Source organism: Equus przewalskii, chromosome 17 (assembly GCF_037783145.1).
Source record: "Equus przewalskii isolate Varuska chromosome 17, EquPr2, whole genome shotgun sequence".
NCBI classification, from domain to species: domain Eukaryota; kingdom Metazoa; phylum Chordata; class Mammalia; order Perissodactyla; family Equidae; genus Equus; species Equus przewalskii.
Genome location: NC_091847.1, coordinates 29,115,605 through 29,136,749, shown reverse-complemented (window position 1 = coordinate 29,136,749; position 21,145 = coordinate 29,115,605).

Sequence of the window (21,145 nt, the reverse complement as noted above, 5' to 3'; positions counted from 1 at the left end):
AAGAAGAGAGGATAGATAACCTGTTCTATGCTGTAAATGTGCAAAAAGATACATCCAAATGGTTCTGTAGACTCAAGATATTTGAAAAAATTAAAATCTGTAAGAATCTGAGTTAGCACACCTCCTCCGGGAAGGAAATTGGGGCTACCTTCTGCTCATGAACTGTCTTCATGAGCCTGAGCCCGTTTTCCTTGGAGACCTGTTTTCCTTTGGTTACCATCCCCGAGTACTTTATTCCTTCTTTAGTCCTCCTTCACCTGACCATGACCTGGAGTACAGACAGACTGAGTAATCCGAGCTGTCTGGGATGCTGTGCTACTCATCAGAGGACTCCATCTGCTGTGTGCAGTCCTTCTTCAGAATGGCCGGCTGCTTTCTCAGAAGGTCTGATTCTGGTGTACAAACCTGATGCAGAGCTCCATGGGGAGTGAACAGACAAGTCAGACTTGAATACTCTGTCTTTCCTGCCTTTTTTCATCTTGGCCTAGTAGTCTTCTCTCTGGGACCCTGGGGACAGTATATTATGGTTGTTTGACTCTTGGCATAGTACTTCACTGGGGAGGTGATTTACTTTACTTCTCAGGTGTCCTACAAAAGGGCCTTTGACAGGACAAAATAAGAGAATATGGGTGAACACACCAGACATATATTAAGTCTGAAGAAAATGATAGTTTCCCTCTCTTCCCTGCAAAAGAAAATCTAAGTCTAGGGAAAGAGAGCTATAATAAATATAAATATTTCTGATTATTCTAAACTGGAAGAGTTAAAGATGGGAGACGGTACTAAGTTCCCATGATATTGGATATTTCATTTTCCATAATTTTAAAACTTATGAGAAAAAAGAAAAATACTAAAAATTAAAAATAAAAATAAATCTTTATGGAGAAGGAGTGTGACTTTAGTAAGTATTATACATATTAGGGATGTAATTCATTTTCATATTAACTGAAATTATCTTTCATACATCAGGAAAAGCCTTTAATAAAGGAAGCAAAATTAGAAATTTGACATGGCTCTTTGTTAATGAATTCAGAGTATAAATGAAGCCATTTGAGGGTAAATATTTTTCTGGTTATGATAAAAATCTGGTTATGATTTTTCTGGTTATAAGCTTGTGGTTTGGAAGATTAAAGACATTCTTGCTAGAAGAGTTGTTTTTCATCTGCTGAGGTAATGTTCCTAAGTTATTATCAAAGGTTCTGGTAAAAGCTAATCTCATGGTTAAGGCTGAGGATCTCGTGATGCCCAATGATTTCTTAAAAAATTATCTAAACAGACTTATTTTGTAATAACTACATTGTCTCTCAATGTCCTTCATAGCAATTGTTGAGTAGCGGGGAAGCAGTTAACTTCTTTTTCTATATTAAGCCAAGTGTTAAAGAAGGGAAAATGGGCTTTTATTTAGGTTCTACAAGCTGGAAGTTCTGAAATGTCATTTTTCTAGAAGCTATATTGTTTATATTACTAAGAGTTCAATGTCATATATGTATATAATTTATATCAATAAGCACGTCTGTCACACCCTTGATGCCTCAAATAGTTTTGAGAGAGGAATACTGTGGAAATGTTGGTATGTGCTAGGATTGCTTGTTTATGGGACTTGATTACTCTAGGCCTATCTGGCACATAAACTACGTTGGGCTGTGTCCTGGCACGTGATTTCCATTTGTGTTCTTATGTGCAGCTGGTAAGGGCTGGGTCAATGCATACGAGCAGAAATCTATAGCTGTAATACACTCATGTAGATAATTAAACGGAGGCAGTTGTACATCGATAGCAATGAGGGTTGTCTACCTTGCAAGCTACTGAGGAAGATGAGAATGGTTAGAGTGCCAATAGAATATTGATGACTAATTTTGATTTTCCAGGTAACTCTAGAGGAATATGAGAAAAATCTCCAAAAATTCCCTAGAATCGCTGTTGTTGCCAGGGTATAGTTGAGCTATTAGTATTGAGGTTCTTGCAAAAATAATAAGAAAATGATAAAAATATTGAGTACGATGATAGAGATAATGGGTTTTATATATATATATACACACATATGAATACACATATGCACATAAATACATATAAACACATGTATATGCACATATAAATACATACATGCATTATACATATTACACATATAGATACATATATAAACATGTATACATATATATACACATACACATATATATATATATACACATCCATATATTTTTATATTATAGTGCTTGCAGTTTTCCAGGAACTGTGTTTAGTTCTTTACATGTTTAATAAGTGTGATTGTTGTAGAACCATCGTTGCTTTTGTTTCCTTAAATTAAAACTTTCACAAGCTCCTTCCCTTCTCCTATGAGCCGGATTTTATGAAGTCTAGAATCACGCTCTTGTCTCATTTATCCTCATTTTATAGATAAGGAGACAGTTTCAGAAAAGTTACCTAACTTGCCAAAGTTTGAATTCTAATTAGTGTAATAAATGGCGTGAGAGGAATAACTACTGACTTAGCTTAGGAAAAATTGTTCACCTAAGAGAAGCCCCTTGGGAACACTGACAGGGGTGTTTCTTAGCCTTTCTTTCCGCAGATCTTTATTCGCTTGTAAAGGAAACATATGTTCCAGCTCCCTTCGTGTTCTTTAAGGGTGAAGCAAGAGGTCTTCATCATTCCTTTAGAAAAATCTACTTAGCTTCCATTCTATGTCAGACACTGAACTTGTGCTAAGGCTACAGCTGTGACAGAAACGCGGTCCCTGTACTCACAAATGCAGTTGGGAAAAGATAAGCAAACAATTGGCAAGTAAGCTGTTGGGCACTAGTTCTTCAGAGGCAGAATTTCTACTGTGGGAATTTACAGCAAAGTAGCAACTGTACAGATAGACTAGCTTTTATAAGATTATCCTGAGGTAACTATATGAATTTGGAACCATAGACACTCTTTGTAAGGTTTAAGACAGACATAGAAACTCTGACCTGTCTAGGGAAAGAAGGCATGTCAGTTTTCTATTCTTAACAAATTATCACAATTTAGTAGCTTAAGACATCACGTGTTTATTATCCTAGAGTTCAAGAGGTGAGAGGTCCAAAATGGATCTTACATTTGTAAAATCAAGTTATCAGTAGAGCTGCATTCCTCCTGGATGCCCTAGGGGAGATTCCATTCCTTGTCTTTTCCAGCTTCTAGAGGCTTCCCACAGTCCCCGGCTTGTGGCCGCATCGCTTTGACCTCTGCTTCCATTGTCACATCTCCTTCTTTGCCTCTAAATCTTTAGCCTCCCTCTTTCACTTATAAGGACCTCTGTGATTACCTTGGGCCCGTATGTGGATATTCTTCCCATCTCAAGATCTTTAACTTAATCATATCTGTAAAATACCTTTTTGCCATGTAAGGTGACTATTCACAAGTTTGGGGGATGAGGATGTGGACATCTTTAGGGGAGGGAGTTATGTTGTGTAACACAGAACATTAGAGTGAAAATTATGAATATTTGAATTTAATAATTAACTCAGCTTTTAGCCATTTGAAGAAGATAAAATATGGATGGAAAGGCATTTTAGGTTGAGTTGTGAGGAAATTCTTTTCAAACTCACTACTGTCAGCTTTGCAACTTGGCTGTTTTTCAATCTAAGTATGAAAGATTATGATTGGCTCTTTAACACCTAGGCCTTGATTTTATTCTACAGAGTGACCTTGAGTCCAGGTATTTTACCTGCAAATGCCTCCAAAGGGCAATTTAAGCTAACTGTAAATCAGAACCACTCTTCTGTCAGAATAAAGCAAATCAAAAATAATGTGCTCACCCAATAACAGGGTGCTTTCTGCTAAAAGAATGGGAAAAAAAATAGAATGTCTACTACATTTAAGGCCTGTGTCAGTCATAACAGTAAGTAAAGGAGTATATACTCCAAAGTCATTGGCCAAAAAAATTAAGCAAATGAAATCTTACATGGGTGTTCCAAATTTCAAACTGATGTAAAAGATGGGCATTAGATTTTATAATGTACATTATATTGTACATACCTGTATTGATCAAGGTTCTCCACAGAAACTGAACCAACAAGATATGTATAGAGAGAGAGAGAGAGAGAGAGAGAGAGAGAGAGAGAGAGAGAGGCAGACTCATTTTAAAGAATTGGCTCATGAAATTATGTAATTTTGTGGGCTAATATGTCTAAATTCATAGGGCAGGCCTGCAGCCTGGAAATTCAGGTAATGTTTGTATGTTTCAGTCCTGAGAAGAATTCTCTTTCCTGGGGAGCGTCAGTCTGCTTTAAGGCCTTCAACCGATGGGATGAGGCCCACACACATTAGGGAGAGTAATCTGCTTTACTTAAAGTTTACTGATTATAAATATTCATCACATCCACAAATACCTTCACTGCAACATCTAGACTAGTGTTAAACCAAATAACTGGGCACCACAGGGCCTAGCCAAGTTGACATGTAAAATTAACCATCACAATATCCAGGTTCAAGAGTAATATTCTTGCTCTTTTAATTGGGGGGCAGAGAGGGTTTTCTTTTGTTTTCTTTAGAGGAACTGTCTTCAAAACTATCAGGAATTCCCATTACTAAAGCTTATATTAAAACAGACTGGCATTTAACTAGAATAAAAGAACTCAAAGTTTTTCAGAACTGAAAATTGGGAAAAAAATGGAGATTTTGATATTTATTGTATGTGATTTCTTAGTAACGGTTAGTCCCATAACTACTTCATTGCACAGACATTAATCCATGTAGAAAGACATGGACATAAATCCATATGTTGATTAATTATTTTGGGAGTCTAGAATCACCTTGAATTAATCAGCCAGGTTCTTTAGAATAGGATGTACAACATTAATTTTATTATGTTATGACAACTATGGAGAAACTAGCTGATTTGCAAATGGACCACCTATCATAATGATAAATAGAAACTGCCTAAATGTAGAGTAAATGTTGATTTAGAGCAATTTAAAGATATTGCTATTAATAAAAAATAGTTTTGTCATATTAAATATACCTAGACAAAAAAATTTGAAAGGAAAATGAGCTTAAAACAATAAAATGAAACAGTTTAATGATGACATTTTTATTAACTCCCTTTTGAACTATTATTTTAACTGAAAAACTAAAGGTTTTTTAAAAGCATCAACACACTTATTTTAAAGATATCAAGTCATGCTTATCTTTGCATCTGCTCAGGTACCATCTGCTGCCATCTTGCAGAGATGCCAGTCCAGAGTCAGGATTTCTATATGTAGCTCTTGTCATATACAAGTACTTACCCCATGGAAGAAAGTATTGGCGATGAAAACATTTGGTTTCAAGGTAGCGAGGTTGAAATCTGTATTTATGAGAGTGTTCCTGAGAAACAGAACCAATAGAACGTGTGTGTATAGAGAGAGAGAGTGAGAGAGACTTATTTTTAGGCATTTGTTCACATCATTGTGAAGTCTAAAATCTACAGGGTAGACCAGCAGGCTAGACATCCAGGGAAGCACTGCTGTTTGAGTCCAAAGGCAGTCCACTAGCAGAATTCCTTCTTGCGTGGGGCAGGTCTGTCTTTGTTCTATACAGGCCATCAACTAATTGGGTGAGGCCAGTTTGAGTAGAGAAGATTACCCTCCAGATTATGCAGCGTAATCTGCTCTACTCAAAGTCCATTGATTTAAATGTTCATCTTATCTAAAAAGCACTTTTGCAAGAACACTCAAAACAACCTTGCACCAAATATCTGGGCACCGTGGCCCAGCCAAATTACGTATAAAATTATCCATCATAGATTCTTAACTGATTTAAACTATGAGTTGGAGTAACTTGTGTAATGGCAATACAAGCAATAAGAGTAAGAGGCTAGGGAATCAATATGAAATTTTTGTAGGTTTGATATTCATAAGTTTTATTTCTCAAGAGCTATTCAGACCTTTTAAGTGCAAATAAAATTCTAATATTAACTGCAACAGAAAGGACTATGTAAAGAGACAATGATGGTGGAGCAAGAGAAGGGCAGAAGTCTCCACTCAAGAGGAAACAGAGAGGAGATTCTTTTGTGCCGGTAGTACAGACCTATTTGTTTCCTTCCTAACGGGGGCTCTCTGCCACTCCTCTGCGCCATTGCGAGCAGCCGCTGAAGAGCGTGCAGAGCTCAGCTCGTGACTTCTCTGGCACTCACATGGTTCTCCTGAAAGCACAGGGGGGAGGTTCAGTGAAAAGAGATTGCCAGCACCATACAGAGGCAGAGCTGAACTCCCTCTAACAGCGACTGGTAATCCAGTCAGATTTGTAGGTAATCCTCGCTCCCTGCTATACCGTCAAGCTGGCTACAGTGAGAAATGGAGATGTATGTATTTTTCTATCACTGACTTGGAATACAAAGTCATACCATAAAAGCATACTATTTCTAGTGAGCCAAGATAATAGTTGTTTGCTCAACCACGTCTTTCCTTCATCAGGTTTGACATTTTACTTCCAGTCAGTCAGAGAGAAGAAGATTTGAGTGGCTCCAGGTTGCGTGTTTTCTGGTCAGTTGCACTAGACTATCATTTGGCTGTTTCACTGTTACTGCTCCAAACCTCTGTGGACTGCTCTCACCTCCTGCCAGTTCCCAGTCACCACAGCCCAGCCAGGCTAAAGCAGAAATAGAAAACTTTTCGAGTTATTTCTATTGACCTTCAAAATTCAAGGAAGACTTCCATAGAGAGAAATGAAGCCATTAATGCTATCAGTATATGCACTACGCATCTTGGGAAATGAACATGGAGTTAGATATCATACGAAGACCAATGGCATTGAAGACCTTTACAGGCTTTTTTTTTTTTCTCTCATCTGAAAAGATGATTTGGATATATTTGAGAAAAGGGAAGGATCAAATATGTTTTAGAATAGTTTCTAGGTGTATTTCTTTAATACTCTCTCACAAGGACTTTATGCATTTTAACAGGCAGGGAAAAACATAAAAAGAATACACAGAATAGGCATGCATTCTGTACTATACAAAATTAATTAACCAACTCAATTTCTCAATAAAAGTACTTTTTTAAAAGATTTTATTTTTCCTTTTTCTCCCCAAAGCCCCCTGTATATGTATATGTAAAATGTACATAGTTGTATATCTTAGTTGTGGGTCCTTCTAGTTGTGGCACGTGGGACGCCGCCTCAGCATGGCCTGACAAGTGGTGCCATGTCCGCACCCAAGATTCAAACTGGTGAAACCCTGGGCTGCCGAAGTGAAGAGAGCAAACGTAACCACTCAGCCATGGGACTGGCCCCTTCAATAAAAGCAATTTTAATTAATGGATTCTTCCCTTAATTAATATGGCAAAGCCTTCTTGTTTAACGTGTTTACCTTTGTTCTTCTATTCCCTGGGCTGATTGTGTTTTTAATCTCTTTTATCTTGCCAAAGTCTATTAATGAATATATGTAAAGACGCAAAACATTAGGATAGGAAAAATATTAACATACACACCAGCTATTCTTAATTATCTAGCCATGGCTTAGCTTTCTTCTCAACCTGTGTACGCTAAACTGGCCTTTTATTAACTCAGATTTTTTTTCAGGATAAGCATTAAATGTTTTTCCTAACAGAGTTTTTATAAGATCTTCATTCAACCATTATTTTGTGTGTGTGTGTCTATTAATGTTGCTAATTTTGACGTGGATATTGTAGGCTGAATCTCCTGGGCAGCAGAGTCTGAAAGATCGGCCTGCAGGACGTTTATTAAGGGGTCCCATGAGATCAATCTTGTGGAAGGCAAGAGGAGGAAACAGAATGGGCAGAGTGGGAGCTGCAATGGAGACTGAGGCTGGGATGGCCCTTCAGAGTTGTCCTCAGTTGGAGCCAAGGGGCTAGGTCTCATACTCTCACCTGGACAAGTTAGTGGATGATGACTGACACTATGAAGAGTGTATGACTTGGGCAAGACAGCCTTTTCTAGGAAAGAGCAATTTCTAGAGAGGCCAATAGATGAGGGGTATCAACCAGCAGGAGATAAGTAAGGCTGGTCTTTGTTCATAAAAATAAAGTATTAAAGGAGAAACTTTAAACCATGTCTCAATTTATTTTCATCTATACTTTTTCTTATTTATTATGCAAATACAATTCTATCTAAGTGCTTAGCACCCTCCCCAATGTTTCTCTGAGGGTAATTAGATACTTCTTCATTTTTTCGTTTTTGGGAGTACTGTCTTTAGATAATATTAACAGGAAGCTCATTTTAACACTGTAAATCTAAATCCAAGTTATTTCAGCAACTGGAAAAAAAAGGGAAAGAAAAAAGTGATATTATATAATCTCTAAATAATCCCAATGTAAATTTTACCCCATTTTACATGTATTTCTCTTCCAGATTTTATACATATTTCTCTCCCAATTAATCAAAACAAAATGCTAAAATAACCGAGTTAGTGCCAAAATTTTATGATATATTTCAATAAGATTTGTGTTTTAAGCTATAATATTTTAATGTCTTTAAGTAATTAAAATGTGGTTTTATAGAACAATATAATAGCATATTAAATCTAGGAAGGAATCTTTTATGACAAAAAATTTGTTCAGTAAGTAAAAAAATAAACTGAAAATTTTACATCAGTTCAGAAAATAACTTGGTTAAGTTAAAATTAATTGAGTTTAACACTCTGTTACATTTTCTTTGGCTCATAACATTGAAGCCAGTTTGTCACTATGGCCACATTTTATGATTACCCGTGAGGACAGTGGTCAGCTCCAGGAGGAGGGAGAGTCCTGTGACTGGGAAGGGCGTGCTGAGCCCCTCGGAGCTGTGGGCAGTGTTCTCCTTCTTGTCTCTATTGGATCTTGGGTGCTCCCTTCGTAACTATTTGTTAAACTCTGCATACATGTTTGTGTATGTAGAGTGTAAAGGCTACATACATAACTAGTGCCCACCATATCTGTTTCTCCTCACCTTCCGAGTGGGTGGGAAGACCTCTCAGCCCGCTTAGAATTAGGCATGCCAGTGTGGCATTCTGACCAGTGAGCTGTGAGCAGGTCGAGACCCTTAATAAGAGGTATGAATTCAATACCTCTCATTTCCTCTGTTGAGTGACCTTGGAATCCATGTGTTGAGACAGCAGCATCTCAGAATCAAGTTAGCCTGGATCTCTAAGTCACAGGTTAGAAGGAGCTGCCCTAGAGAGCCACTGACACATAATGGACTTTGCACAGATAGGATATAACCTTTATGTATTAAGCCACTGAGAATTCAGGATTTTCTGGTTACCCAACAGTAGAATTATTTTGTATAATTAAAAAAATGTGTGCTTCTATATATATGTATATAAACATACTTATAATATGTGTTCTTGTGTATGTATGTGTGTATAAAGTGTTTAAAAACTGAATGAATGAGAAGTAAAAAAAGGAGAGGAAGAAAGAATAGGTTGTTCTTGTTAACTAAATTTCCTGGTGAGCATCTGATTGTCTCAACTTCTCTTTCTACGTCTCGTAGTCTGATGCTTGCCAACCCGTGGGTCAGCTGTACCTAGTCCAATAGTGAACGGCTGGTAAGTGGTAGAAAGATCACATGATTATATAGTGGGCACTAACTGAAAAAGGCCATTTCCTTCAGAGAAAGAATGGGCATGGCAATCACTCTTTTTATATAGTAATATTAGAAATCAGCATTTCTACCATTTACTATATCAATGGCTATGAGCAGGTGAATGTCCAGTGTGTAAAGTGAAATGTCAGTGGCATCTTATTTACCTATATCTCTTCTAGTCTTAAGATTTATGGTTCTTTGATATTGGCCAGCTACTTAACTAATTAAATCAGATTAATATCATTACTATTTTTCAAGTAATTAAGTTGGCCAGATATTGCTGTACTCTGTGCACTGAACAACTCGTATAGACAGCAAGGTTCATCACCCCCTTGTATTGTCTAATACTCGACCTGTGCAACCATATATATCCATATCTGTGGATATCTATATACATTAGGCCTCTAAATACGTCACCTTATTCTTGCCCATGTATCATCACTCAAGATGTTTCCTCTATTTAGAAAGTCCAACTCTTGCCTCAATCTTAGTCAGGAAATTGAACTCCAATTATACATTTTTCTATTAGGATTTCTGCAACAATTTTCTCCCGTATAGTGTATACCACAAAATTAAGCACTTAACATTATAAAGTATCAGTGTAACTTTTTCAAAGTTCAGATTCTATAATCAGCACATTGAGTAAATAGTTAAAACTACTCTTTAAAATGTTGCATAAAGTTTGCTTATAAAGCTGTACAATTTCCTTATGTGCACTAACATTTGAGAACCATGGAGCAAGATGAAAAGAAGCTTCTAAATCAGATGAGTGGACTTTGAAATCTGTCTGTCTTTAAGATAAATATCTTATTCCTCGATAAGGAATTCTAAAATTATTTCTCCTGGCCAACAGGGTTTATTACCTCAGTTTTAAGACTGAGTCTCTAAAATTATAATGCATGTCAATAGAAGTACTTTGCTTTTAATATGGAAAGCACTTGGTACCGGTCCTGGCACACAGTAGGTGCTCTGTAAATGTTTGATGGATTTGAGTCTGATTCAGTTTCTTCTTTAAAGAGTTACAGGGAAAAAAAAGACCACCTGAGAAAATGGCAAGGTTAGCTCACATAGTTTCTTAAAACAGGGAAAAATGATTTACTGTATCTAAAATCAAGCTTTGCTATTAAGCTATCGTATTTAAAATTGCTGTAGGGTGTGAAAAACAGATGAATGAAGAGAGATGGAAAGCCAAGAAATGTATCACACATATATTGGAATTTAATACATCACAAAAATAGTAATTAAAATAGGAGAGAAAGTAAGAAACTAGTCAATACCTAGTGCTGTATAATTGGTTGTCCAAGTTCTTTCTATTTATCTATTTGTCCACCTACCTACATACATATGTATAATTAGATGTCTTCCTCATACCATAAACAAAACCAAAGTCTACATATGTCAATGCGACATACCTCGTTTTTACTATCTTATATACACATATGTACCTCCAGATAAGACTTCTAATATTATCATACTGCTGTTCTTTTGAAACTCGATGATTCCATTTCGCTGATGGTAGTTTCCATTTCTTTTCTAGATCGGTCTTTGGTGATACTTATAGATCTGGTACATGATTCTGTTGGATACATAACATCTCATTGTATAAATATGCGTAATTTGTTTATTAGTAGATATATATGTAGGTTATTTTTTAATTTTTCATTGGTATAGTGTTGAGATCTTTTCTTTCACATATGCATGAAAGTTTTTCTAGCATATGTACCTAGATTGATTGGGACATGAGGTACACACACACCAACTTTATTAGTTTTGCCAATTGCTCTTAGTAGTGAATATACCAATTTATAATCCCATTCCATGAAAGCTACTTTTTCCTGAAGTCTCATCAAAAATTTGTGTTTTTGGCCTTTCAAATTTTTACTTAAAGTGTGAGATTGTACTTCATTGATATTTCAATTAGCAGTCCCTAAATAGTAGTAAGGTTGAACATGTTTCCATGTATTTATTGCCCCTTTAGTATTTCTCTTCTTTAAATAGTTTATATTATATTCTTTCAGTAAGCTTTTTCTTATTTATTTGTAGAATTTATTCCTTGAAACTAAAACTTTGTCAGATACATGAGTTGTAAATATCTGTTCTCAATTGGTGGTTTGTTTCAAATTTTATCTAATGTGTCCTTTGTACAGAAAATAGTAAGCTAAACAAAGTCTAATTCATCTAAATTTTCACTTTTGTTACGTACGTCTTTTTAAATGAATATTTTCTTACATAGATTAAATTAAAGTTTATAGTTTCTTTTACTATTTTAAAAACTTTTTCTGAATTTTAGTTGTATAATCTGGAATTAATTTTCAAATAGTTTATGATCTGTTGTTTTTTAATTGGAATAGTCAACTTCTGAATATTGAATTTAGTATTCAAATATTGAATATTACGCATGTATTTTTTCAAGTTGTAAAAATTTAATAATTGCCTATACCTGTTCTGTCATAATAGACTTGGAATCGTTAACATTTCTCCTTTTCAATGGGCATGACATTAAGCTTTGTCAGGAGAAGGCCCTTGAAGGACATTCCAATAGGAAGAGGACTTCTCTTCCTGGTTCTGGTGTATTTCCTTTGAATTTTTGCTCCTGCTGAATGGCTGCTCAGTGGTATGGTTGTGGAGGAAATATGCTGGCACTCAGCTGTGTGCCCAGAGCGCTCAAGCCCTTGACAACTGCTGCATCCTGGCCCATGTCCACTGACCATCTTTCCAGACCATTCGCAGGCAGACCCTACACGCTCCAGGACTGCTCTGGCCCAGGCCATCCAGGGACTTCTCAGACAGGGCAAGACTTCCAGCAAACCTTCTGGACCCCTGCCTGGGAAGGGGACTCTCATTTCCAGTTTGCCCTTCCTAGGATACCCTCCCTCAGCTCTGGGGTAGTCTTTACAGGTCTTGTTACTCTTCTGTCGTAAAAGTAATTATATCAACTTCCTATTAAATTTCTGTGTATTTTCTGGGTCCTGATTAGATCTAGACTAATACACATATCATTTATTTTCCGCTTGATTTGTAATAACTTATCTGTCATATATTAACTGTGATATTCATGGGGTGGTTTTTTGATAACTTGCCTTTTGTGGATCTTTTAAATGTGCCAATTCTTAATCATTCAATTACTATTCGGTGTCACTTTTAAGCCATGCAGTTACTAAAATATTCAATCATGTTCACTATAGTTTATATATACAAACTCTATATTATAGATTTTAAAATACTATAGATATATTTAATACACATAAAATATTTTATGAAAATAAAATATTTAATATATAGTTAATATATATTACATATTATGTACATATAAATTATACAAATATACTATATACTGTGAATTTAAATATAGTCACATATATATTTTAGATTAGCTGTAGAAAACCACTGAATATTTTGTAGTATGTTCCTCTCATTCTTTAAACACGTGTTGGCTTCTGCTTAGGCTTGTTCTTCATCTTAATTTTAGAATCAGCTTCTTAAATTCTTCAAAAGTTTCTGTGGAATATCGATTGGTATTTAACTAATTATAGATTCATTTAGGGAGAATTACCATTTTTACAATACTGAATCTTCCATTCATGAACATGGTATTTCTCTACATTTATCCAGATCTTCTTTTTTTGTCTTTAAATAAAACAAAAATTATTTTCTCCCAAAATTACTTTGTTTAATCTACTCTTAGGTACTTTACATATTTTTTATTTTAATGAATAGAATTCCATTAATAATACATTTTCTGATGAATAAATAAAGTTTTCATGTGTTTATATTTATTTTGTATCTGTAAAACTTATAGAAATCTCTCATTAGATCTAAATTTTGTTTGGAGATTCTCTTGAATTTTCCAAATGCACCTTAATATTACCTGTTAATAATGGCAGTTTTCCCTTACTGTTCCCATTTTTAAAATTCCTCAGTCTTCTTTTTGTTTAGATTGGTTCTTTAATATAGTCAATAAATGTGGTAATAGAAGTGGTAATAAGCACCGTTGCTTTGTTCCTGATTTAAAAGAAAGAAATCTAAAATTTCATCATTTATTATGAATTTTTGGCCAAATACCTAGGGAAACTCCCTAGTGTTACTAGATTGCTATCAGTTTTGAATCAACATTAGGAGTTGACTTTCATTAAATGCTTTTTCTCTATCTATTGAGATAATTATATGATCATATGATAGCTTGAAGTAGAAAATTGCATTAATAGATTTCCTAAAATTAAAACATCCTTTCATTACTGGGTAAACTCTTCTCATCATAAAAGATGTTTCATAACTTGATTTACCAATCATTTAATTAGGATTTTTGCATGTGTGCTTGTAAGTTTAATTAACCTGTTATTTTCCCTTTGTTATTCTGTCATTGTCCAGTTAATACCAAGGCTTTTTTAGTATCATAAAATGAATTGGGAGTACTTTGACTTTTTCCCCCAGTAATCTGGAACAATTTGCCTAAGAAATTAATTATTTTTTTAACTGAGGGTGCTTTACTATGAGTAGATTTTTGACTCGTAATTTCATTTTCTCCGTAGTTATACATATTCTCCGTCTTTCTATATCAATGTGAGTGAATTTTTGTATTTATATCTTTCTGAAAGAATACTCAATTTATCTACATTTTCATAAAATTCTTCATGGTATTTCCATTATGTCTTTATAAATCTACCTTTACAATCTCTAATAATTTTTTTTTGTATTTTTGCTTTGTTTCTTAACCAGCCATGTTTCTAAATGAATTTTTATTTGTATTTTTGAAAGACTTATTTTGGTTTCAGTGATACTTTCTGCTAATTCTTTACTTTCTCTTTCTCGATTTTCTGCTTTTACCATACACACTCTCTTTTACCGTCTTTGGGCTTGCTCTTTGTTTTTTTTTTTTTTTTGGTCTGTGTTGATTTTTTAAACCAAATTTTAGGTTATAAATATGTCTTTTGAAAACTTTAAATTCTCTGTTAGCTATATTCCATAAGTTTTGATGCATTATACTTTAATTATTGTTCAACTCTAAATATTTTACTATTTACATTGCGATTCATTCTTTGACCAAAGAAATATTTAGAAACGTACTTTAAATTTTCAAATTTTGGTGCATCATAGACTTTTTAATTCTAATTTTATTGCATTTGGAAGGAGACTTGGTCTGATCATTGATTTGGGTTTCTTTAGACTTGTTTCATAGATAGTATATGGTCAATTTTTATGAATTTTATTTGTGTTTAGAAAAAGTCTACATTCTATAGATGTGGTCTCATGTATATATGCACATTTATTAGATCACGTTTTTTGTTGTGTCATTCATGTGCTCTGTGTGCTTTCTGTCTTTCAGAGAATTAAGACATTTTTATTATATATACAATACACTTTTCCAAGTATTTTTCATGTACATATAGTTACTAGTGAATTTCTGAGAGATATGTATTTAATTTCTGTGATAGTGAATTTACTGGGCTTTCCTTATATTTCTGTAATGTGTTCTTTATATATTTTGAGACTGTCTTCTTAAGTACATACAAATTAAGGGTTATTTTATCTTCCTAGTAAATTGTTCCTTTTTTCTCGGAGTGATTTCTTCTAACTTAGAGTCAATGTCATAGTTATTGGATGACTACACTGGCTTTCTTTTGGTTAATATTTGCCAGTTGTATCTTGTTCTATTCCTTTATTTTTCATATTTCTGAGTTATATTTAAATGTGTGTGAAAGAGTGTTCACTAAATTATGAATGTCATCTCAACTTTTCCCAGCCTCATTTCAGTTGTAACTAGACCTAGCCAATGAGCAGTAGTGGCTTCTGGTGTGGTGATTGTGTTTCATAGACAGAGGCTACCTAGCCAATGGATTTCAAGTTCATAGACGAAATACCTATTTGTTTCCTTAAACCACCCAGATTGTGGAATTAATTTGTTAGCATAGCATAGCTTTGTCTATTCTGATTAATTTTATAGCCAGATTACAAATGAATTTCTATTGTTATTGTTTTAAATCTGATCCAATCTTTGGATCAAATTTGATAAAAATTTGCTATGATTGCTAGTATACTTGGACATACTTCTATACTATTTTGTTCTTTCTTTTTACTGTGTTTTCCTTGCTTATTTTTTCCACCTCTCTGCCTTCCATTAGATTGTTAATGATTAATTTATTCTTCCTTTTCCACATTCTACTTGTTTAGAAATTTCAATTTTCATTATTTTAGTGATTAGCCTTAAAATTTGAACATGCCCAATTGTCTTAATAATGTCTAATTTCATTAGTTTATCTCCACTTGGTCTAAAGAATTCAAAGGACCGTAGAAATTTTTGCTTCAATCAATCACTCTCAAATTGCCTAGAATTTTTATTTCTATTTTGTCAACTCTCTGCTAAATTAGTAACTGTAATTTTTTAATTTATGTTTATCTAAAAGAAAATTTATTTTAAAGTCTAAATTTATCTAAAATTGTAAGCAATTTATATAAAAATTTATAAGCAATTTTTTTGCTTATCTTTACTTTTGTATCTTCCTCCTTCCTTCTAGATTTAATTTATTTTTTATTAAAGAGTATTCATTAAATGACTTTTCGATCAGATTCTATGAGTGGTACATTATCTCATTTTGTCCCTTAAATGTCTTTGTTTTTCATTAGCATTTAAAATTGTTTCATTGGAACTTTGGGATTTTAGAATGTTATTCTTTCTCAGTGTTTTGAAGATATTATTCCATCGTCTTCTTACATTTTTGCTGAGAAGTAAGCTGCTATAAAAATTTAATTCTTTTGTAAGTAATGAGTCTTTTTTTCTTTAAAACTTTATCTTCTTTAGAACTTTCATCTATCTTGTTTTTTTTATGTCCTAAATTTTCACCATAATGTTTCTACATTTAGATTTATATGTATTTGTTGGAATCAAGACTCGTTTTGCTTATTTAATCCAAAGCCATGTCTTTCAGTAATTCCGGAAATTTTTCAGCCATTATTTCTTTGAAATTTGTCTATCTCCAATTAACTCTCTTCTCTTCTATTGAAACTTTTATGCGACGTAAGTTGAGTTCTTTCTTTTTAGCCTCCACAGTTCTCATTTTGTATTGTCTACCTTCATCTTTCTCTTTTGCTTCCTAGATAATATAGTCATATCTAGCTTCCAGTTTATGTATTCTTTTTGAGACAAGCTTTATTTGATGTTGAACCATGTCAACAAGCTGGAAGTATTAATCATAGTATTTCTAATTTCTTTAAGTTTACTTGATTTCTCTTTGAAACCCTCTTATTCTTTTTCTTGTGTCTCTTTGCTATAGGATTCTATTCCTTTCTTTATACTATTAAGTCATTTTTAAAATACTTATTTTGTAGATACTTTAGATTGCTCTATTTCACAAGTTTTTTGAGTGCTAGTTCTCTTGTTTATTGCATCTCCTCTCTCCCTTGTGGTAGAAATCTTTTTGAGGAGTCTCTATTCCTTTTTTCTTTTCTTTTTTCCTTGTGTGTCTTCTATGAGCCCTCGGTTATGGAAGCAAGTTTTCAGAGTAATTTTTAGTTTATATCTTCCAGTACCCTCAGAGATTTAATTGGTCCAGTACCAATTTCTTTCTAAATTTCACAGAGATTTCTGCACCACTGGTATACTATACATTTGAAATTTACACATTCAGAGACATGCAGAGTACAGTCTTGGGATTTCAGTTTCTAAGCAGATATTTTTTAAAAATATGTAGAATCTTATTCAGATGCAAAAACTTACTTACTACTTTTCTGAGCCCGAGGGTGTAATTTCTCTAATTCCATTTTCATTACAAGGGAAGATTTCCCAGGATCCAAGTTTCATTCAGAGACTACAGTTCCAATTCTGTGGCTTTTCTGGAACCAATACCGTGTCCTCTGCCCTGTCTGTGTACTAACATCTTGTCCTTTGTATGTTGGGCTCATTTTAAATCTCCTATTTCCCTCATCTCATATGTTAGATCTCATATTAAAGTCTTACCTCATGTGCTTTGCTTTTGTGACTTTGAATTCTTGACACCTAGACATTTTTCTGTCTTTCTTTTAAAGTCAGCTATATTTCTTCTTTTATTTCATTATTATATTTGACTCAGCATTTTTAAGTGTTTGGAATGAGGCAGAAGTCTGTATTTCAATCCACCATGTTGTGAGACTTGAATTCAGTCAATTTTTACATGCATGTTTTATTAATTTAATTTTTTTGCATAATTACAGATTTACTACGTAGACTATAAATTTTTACTGCCTTTTCCTAGTAATAAGGTTCTTGCTATATATTAAAAAAATATTTTTTACAAAGTATTTGTATTTTTTTAGATTTTTACCATCATTGTCTGAAGAATATAGGCTTGTTGCTTAATCACGAGCATTTAGTATTGGGTAATGCATTGATTTTTTCCTAAATTAAGAAGTAACAGAGGACACAGATTTACTATATATATATTTACATATATATAGTGACGATTTGCTCATAGGCTAATGAATTGCCTAGTGTTTGAATTGTATTAGAAAATAAAAAGAATAGCATTCAAGGTTTGGTTGTCAAAAAAGAGGTCAAATGCTAAGAACATTTTCAAAACAGTGTTTAAGTGAATTCATTACAGGCCAGAGTCTGCCTTTACAGCTCATAAACTAATTCTACCTTTTTGATGTTGGAGTCTTGATCAATCAGCTCAGGTGCTGACTCTTGCTGTCATAGTTCACAGAGACTGAAGTAGATAGAAATCCAGAATATTAGATTGTTGATTCACAATGAGTAATGTGTCAGACAGAATGAATGAATTCTTCTGTTGGGCTGATCATTACATTTGTACTATATAGATAAACACATGAAAAGAAAAATTAACAGATGGTTGTTTGGCTCAAATCACAACAAGGATGGATGTTGTTTAATAATTTCCGGAGTCTTAATATTTTATCAGGGCTTCATAGCTTGATATATCAATTGTTTTAATAGGAATGTACCTATCTGGTGGACCTATACTCACACACATCTGACACAACCTGGCCCACACTGAGTGCTTGCCTGGTCAGTGCCTATGTTTCCTCAGTGTCTCTTCTGTCGCTATGCTTCTATTGCTAAATAATCTTGCTATGAATTGATATCTGCCTTTTTGAATTAGGTTCCTATCTTCAATCAAGTTCTGGCTAAGTTTTGCTAACCTCGAAGGCATTCTCCCTCCTTCATGTGACTGACTTTGAAGGATGCTGCTGCTACAACTAAGCCTTATCTACCATGATTATTACTATAACTAAGATTTATTGAACTCTTCCTATTACTTAGCCACCATGCTATGATATTTTATGCGCATTCTCTTGCTTAAATTTAGGAAACAACCCTATGAAGTAGAAATTGTTATTATACCTACTTTGCTGATGCATAGAGTTCTAAGTGATCAGCTTATCCAGTGAGAAAGTGACAGGTTCGTAGTTTATACTTACGCAAGTGTATTAACTCTAGAGCGCTTCTACCTCCTTTAACTTTGAGAACTACCTCTCTCACACTTCTCGGTAGCACCAAATCATAGTATATTAGATCAGAACTATAGTGATCATCCTCATTTTATATGTGAGGAAATAGATCCAGAGGATTAAGTGTTTTATCTAAGACCAAAAACCAATTAGTTACTAGTCAAGCTGGGACTGGAACCATGATCTTCAGACTATTAGTGCTGGCATCTTCCCAGTGTTATTTCCCCCTCCTCCTTTTCCTTACACATCTCCCCTTCTTGATATGTGAACCATTTAATTTACAGCAAAAGCTGGGAGAAATCAGTCATGAAATGATTATGGTTATATATTAATTAATGGTATTTACATATCTCTATAGACATATATAATCATATAAATGTGAAGAAATGTCTACTTCTATCCTTACTAGGACATAGACGCTGAGTTTTTCGGATGTGATGATCAGTTTTCTTTTCTTCCCCTTTTCTTATACTATATACCCTTTTTAACTCAATGAGCAAGTGTAGATATTCATGATACAATAAGAATTAGAGGTACAAACTCTGAGGTTCAAATAAAACCTTGAAGAAACAAAATCTGTGTGAAAACTACTCTCTAGCACTCAGCAAGCTATAACTAGCTAAATAACTAGTTCAGAGAGACAAATCACTGAGAACATTCCCTTTTTCTTATATCCTGAATGGAAAGTCTGTGGCTTTGCAAAGCATGGCCCTTTCTACTTAAAATTCAGAAGCATTATCATTGCCCAGCTGAGCTTCTTCGTCGGGCCACCATCTCAAGGCTGTGTCCTTTTTATTTTTAAAATGATTGAAACAGCACGGTAAAGGGTCCAGTCTTTTGAAACCAGTAGTATATAGAAATTATATGACATTAATCCCAGATGGGAGGGTTTTGTTTTTGTTTTTAAATGTTTAGGGAACATTACACCTGTGCAAGATGTCAGCTTGGCAGATTGGAGGATCAAAGTTACTTTTTCAGGTACGGCATATATGCCGAAACTAAGACATCTTCTCCGGCTTATCATGCCAATGGGTGCTAACTGTTAATAATAGCTGCCAATTCCAGCAAGAAAGAAAGCAGTGAAGTGCCCATGCTCATCCCTCCTTCACTGAGCCTGACAGGCAAGGTGACATTGTGATGATGTGTTACTGATGATGGAGTCACAAGGAATTGAGCGAGCTAAGCATTATTATCCTGAGGAGCCAGAAGAACCTTCTTCCAGAAACAATTAATTCGTCAGGCACTCTCAAAGACTGAGAACGCTGTAGATTCAAAGTTAGAATTTCAAACGTTGGAAATAAATAATCAATATAAAATTTAAAGGATTAGAATAGCTTATTTTTCTATTAATGCAATCTCTCTCCCCTTTTATTTGCTTCATCTTATTTTGAGGATTTATTCTAGTTTTATGATGTATTCCTTTTTTAAAACAATATTTTAATTTACTTTAATTAAAACAATAATAATTTTCCATTAAAATTTGATGTAGTCTACTCAATTATTTAAAATTTAGCTCCTGACAAAGATAATGGCTGTAGACTTTGGTCTCCTCATTTAAAAACTGAGAGCCTGGGTTTTTCTAATATGAGCAACGAGCATTTTAAAATTTGGGCTGGAGTGAAACAAGATTCAACAATTAAAGATGGTTCTAGAACAGAGTTTAGCAAATTAGGAAGGTCTATTTTTTTACCAATCTCAACTTCTATAAAGAGAGTTTTTTCATGGTTAATTAGCAAACATTTTTTTTGGTGCCTACCCATGGGCAAGTTTCTGTATTAGGTATTGAGGTTATCAGTGTTTCCTGCTTCTCACGGATTTACTGTATAAGTGTAGAGACATACAAGTAACCAGGATAGTAACACATTACAGGCTGCAGTTAGAAAGAAGATGGTGACATGCCCCAGCCTGGAAGAGCAACAATGTAACACTGCCTTCATTCAAGAGGTGACGGTGGAGTTGATTCTTATTGAATAAGAATCGAGTTAGCCATGCAAAAGGGAGGGAAAGAGATTCTAGTCCTGAATAATCATAAAACCACAGGGCAAGTGCTGATGGAAACAATCTTGTCTAAATAAAACCATCTCACCCAACTCTCTCAGAACTGCAATCTGACTTGGAAAAAGCCCTTGCTTCTCATCCCTCAACCCAAACTGGCTTTGACCTGCCAATATTATGTAATGGT